Source organism: Dendrobium catenatum, unplaced genomic scaffold (genome assembly GCF_001605985.2).
Source record: "Dendrobium catenatum unplaced genomic scaffold, ASM160598v2 fragScaff_scaffold_1520, whole genome shotgun sequence".
Classification (NCBI taxonomy): Eukaryota; Viridiplantae; Streptophyta; class Magnoliopsida; order Asparagales; family Orchidaceae; genus Dendrobium; species Dendrobium catenatum.
The window spans coordinates 266,960-271,584 of NW_021319982.1; the positions used below are offsets into that span (position 1 = coordinate 266,960).

The window sequence follows — 4,625 nt, forward strand, 5'->3', positions numbered from 1 at the left end:
GAAGACATATTAGATTGAAAAAAAGGGCATTACTAAAAAATTTTGCTAATATTTTGCAAGGCTTAAGCTCCTATGGTTAACTATCTCTCCCGGTGATGAGAAAAAACTTTTGATTAAGGCAAGCCATTAAATAGGCACTAAGTGTTGAATGTATAATAGCAAAAAATTTCAGGGTTAAAAATTTACCACCTTACCTTAAAGATGATGTTAGGGGGAATGATGACTAACTCGAACAAGATACCATAGTTTCAACATTCTAGGTTGTCATGAATAATGGTCTATTTAGTCAAAGGAAATAGTTTATTCAACCTAATCAAATAATTTGTGTCAACATCCATGAGTAGCTTCGTTCAAGTGAATGTTGTAAGTATGAGGTGAATGTTGACCTTATCTAACAGAGGGCTCTGTGCACAATCAAGTGCATTGTATTATTCATTACTTTAGGACTTTTAGCCATTGGGAAACTTGCGGGCTCTTGCCATGATCGTAAATTAATGGTGTTATTTTAAGACAACTATTCGGATGTGGGCTGTAGTTATAATCATTTACCTGTGATGCCATTTGGCAGCAAAATCATCATTCATATTATACTTGCTACGTCCTTATTAGCATGATATCATTACATTTTACAAGACATTTGCTTTTGTTAGCTAAGATTATCATCAAATTTATCACCATTTTCAAATAATTTTGGGGAGTGGATTTTTTGCTTTATGTTTTATAAGGATGTTTTTATTTATAGATCTTTTGACTTATCATTTTTTTAAGATTTTTTTTGTCCATTATTGTTATTTAAACCCGAAGTGATTTGCTACGAGGTTTTAGAATATTTTTGAAAATAAGGTTCCATCTGATTAATGTTTTTTTAACGATGCGACCATCATCAAAGTATTTGGATATTTGATTTTCTTATGTGAACATTGTCAATTTTGCCCACTTGCTTATGGAGGATAAGGTTTCTGTTAGACCTGAACCGGTCCATCCTAGACCAGTTCATGTCTATCCCCGCCGGTCCAAAGGAGGCGACGGACATGAGGGGTTGGGCGGCAGCATTGTGGGCCCCATGGCTTAAATTAAGCAAGGTTTGGGAGGGAAATTTTGAATGAGGGGTTGTTTAGGGATTAAGTAATTTTCCTTTTGCTTTAATTAGGATTTCTTGTAAGGGTTTCATATTATCTTGAATTTGAAATCAGATTTGGGTTCTAGGGTTTTCTTTTGGGCTCTAGGCTTGGCTAGAGATTTGGAGAGCTGTTTCTTCCTCTTGAATTGAAGAAACTTGTATCCTTTGTTGTTTTCCTACAATAACTAGTGGAATACTTCATTTTATATCTGTTTTTCCTATGTTTTTTCCCAAGAAACTTGCTGTATTTTGCTATTTTTCTGCTTTTAACAGTAGTTTTACTCACTGTTTGCAACAATTGTGGTTAGGTTTGCTTGCGAATTCAGTATTTCCCTTAGGGTTACTTGCAAACTCAAGTATTTTCTAACAAATTGGTATCAGAGCTCGTCGATCTAAGAAATATCAATGGCCGAAAGGAAAGTTGAAGTATTGGAGGGAGAAATAGGTCAACTACAGACACTTTTTGAGGAAAAAACCGCTGATTTTAGAATCAATTTGCTTCTATCCATGAAAAGATGGATGAAAGGTTCTCTGCCTTGGAAGACATGATGAAGAAGATGCTTGAAGACTAACAAAATCCGGCGACATCGGAAGAAAAGGAGACCACCGGCGACCATGGGAGAGGCAGAAATTCAAACCCATTTAGGGGGAAGGAGAATCCAAAAGTGGAGATCCTTGAGGGAGATGATAGAATGCCTCCTCTAGAATCACTTTCTAGGGAGGAGATGAGTATGGGCTATGAAAAGAGGGGTGCTGATTTTGTTGGGAGAATGGATTAACTCTAGTACTCTCTCTCTCTCTCTCTTAAACTTTTTCTTCTACATCAATAATTCAATTATTAATCACATAATCATGTGACTTTTTTCACTTCTAATATGAGATTTTTCTCTTATAATTTATTCTTTTATCATATATTTTAAAGCTATTACTTTATTATTTTTTAATTTCTTTATATACGTAATTTCATGCTATTTAAATATAATAAAAATTCACATGTTATTTTTTTTTAATTTGATAAAAACATCATATAACTTTATGTTATATAACTTTAATAAATATTATATAATTAGGGTTTATTTGGGACAATTTTCTAACCGCTTTGCTATTAAAACAATAATCTTTTTTTTTTGCTACTTTTTTAATAAATATTATATAATTAAAGTTTCATTTTGAGATTTAAAAGATCGTCTTTCTCCTTCTCTTTGCTCGTATGTGTTGTGAATCTAGTGTCATAAAAGGTTAATGGGAATCTTGTCATATTTTTAACCTTGTCATTTTTATTGTTTTACATATTTGGATATTAGTGTGGTTGTTCCCATGGGTAATCAAATTTTCTCTTATAAGTAGGGGAGTGTAGCTTTAGTTCATTTTATCCTATTCAAATTTATTTGAATTGTTATTTGCTTGGGAGAGTCCACTCAGTCCAGTAGTATTTTGAGTCTGTAAGAGGGAAGTTCTAGTTCTACTCGTAGGCAAACTGAAACTCTCATTAGAAGTTTTATGTAAGTTCATTTTATTTATAGTATTGTCCTCTTTTTTTTTTTAATCATTTCATAATTTTATTTTAATTTTTTTATTTATGATTTCATATTTTTTCACTCATGTCGCATGCATGTCCATGATTCCTCTTTAAATTATTTTCTTAAGCTCGTTCAATCTAAATTATGGAGGCCTTCTGGCATCGTCCTTGCATATGGGATATCTACGATAAGTTTATGCATGTCTGTCTGTGCTAAAAAGTGTGCAAGGTCGTTGTCTAAAGACACCGCAATTAAATTTTTAAAAATCATTGCTCCAATAAAGGCGTGCATGGGATACCTGTACAAGAGTTTAGAGTAATTTTGATATTTAGACGAGAGTCCAGAGTAATTCTATGCAACGCCTGAGAGTCCAGAGTAATTCCATACGCTATACATTAGAGCGCTATTGTGTTGTACACTTGTGCACTATAATGTCATAGAATGCAACGCGGCGATACTGTACTATTGACTTGGAGAAAGAGAGCGTAACGCTGCAGCACTCCAAAGTCAGTGTCGCGGCTCTGCAAGTCAAGCTGGAGACAGAGAGTGGAGTTTCGTGATGCTCCAAACCCTGGCACTATGAGTCGAATTGGACAATTTTCTTTCTCGTTTTTCATTAACTTGAAGGGTTGTGCCCCTTTATGTAGTAGAAGTGTATGAAAAGTTATATGAGATAGAGAGAGAGGTTTGTATAATTTCTCCTAATTTTCATAGTGAATTTTTTGGTGGTATGGCTCTATGGTTTTTTTTCAATTTCAATTTTTTTACATTAAATCCTGATGTTCATTTCCGCTATTTTCTTTTTTTGTTTGTTTCATTATGTGGTCTTACTTCCCAACAAAAATAACTATTAGCGTCAAAAAATTTAGGATAATAACGTGGTATGCATATGCTAGACTAGCTTGTGTTGTGGTTCCAACTGATGCTGTCACAACTCATTTGAGTTTGGCGCATCCTTGATTGTGGATGGGGTGATAGGTTTTTCACCCAGCAGCTGTTTTAGTCGTTTAAAATTAAAAATAAGCTTTATGCTATTACTGCCAACAAAGTGCATCAAGAAACAGATTTTGGTTGTGTCTATGATTGTTCTTTTGATCCAATTTGTTTGATTCTTTTTTACAGGTCCTTGAACTTTCATAGCCAACCTCCCCAGAGGTGCAAGTGATCATCCACTCTGTAGCACATTACCTTCTCGCAACTCTTTTTCCAAAGATACTTTCCCAACCTTGGCCTCAATGGGATTTGTCCCAGGTGGCGCCTTGTGTATCGGGAAGGTTGATTGCAGAACTGGTGGAGAATACTTCCATTAATTTTCACCGCTTCATTGCTGTCCTCCCTGATTACCTTGAGCACATACTGTTTGGTATATCCTGCAGCTCTCACTTTCAATATCTGATTTCAGTTTGTGCTCAGTTAATTGAACCGCGAGAGTTGTATTTACAAAACTTTCAGGTGCTCAGCATGGCCGGAAGTTGATGCAGATTTTAGCGATTGCTGGTGATTCTGACATTTTTTTACTGTGATGATGATTATTTCTACTGCTATCTGTTTATATTTCATTAGCGGTACTGTTCATTTGAGAACTATCAGCCCTGCTGAAACATTTTTAATCACAAAGTTATGCTTGAGGTTATGATCATGTCTTTTTATTGCAATTAGAGTCAATCCAGCTGCTTTTTTCAATTTGATTGGAATACAATAATTATTGGGTTTTAATCACTTTATTCGGGTTTTATCGACTTTCCTCCACACAAGTTTCTGTATGATGTAGTACTCTCTATTTCAAATATTTTGACTAGCAAATTTGAAATTTCAAGATCAAGTAACGGATATAGAGAACCGTTCGGTTTTGTGACTGCGAATAGTTAAAGCGTAGTTAGTGTTCACTGCTACATTTTTACTGTTCGCATTCATAAAATTGAATTGTTCTCTATGTCGGAACTCCGCACCTAATAATCTCTCCTTATTTTGGTGTCTGCTGTTCT

At 34.7% G+C, this 4,625-nt stretch overlaps 1 long non-coding RNA gene across 1 annotated transcript; it reads left to right on the plus strand.

The window, feature by feature from the left end:
• The first annotated feature begins 3,900 nt into the window (after nt 1–3,900).
• LOC114581103 lies at nt 3,901–4,363 on the plus strand. The gene is made up of 2 exons (XR_003702918.1): nt 3,901–4,003; nt 4,093–4,363. It is a non-coding gene; the product is annotated as an uncharacterized LOC114581103 (long non-coding RNA).
• Nucleotides 4,364–4,625: the final 262 nt, after the last annotated feature.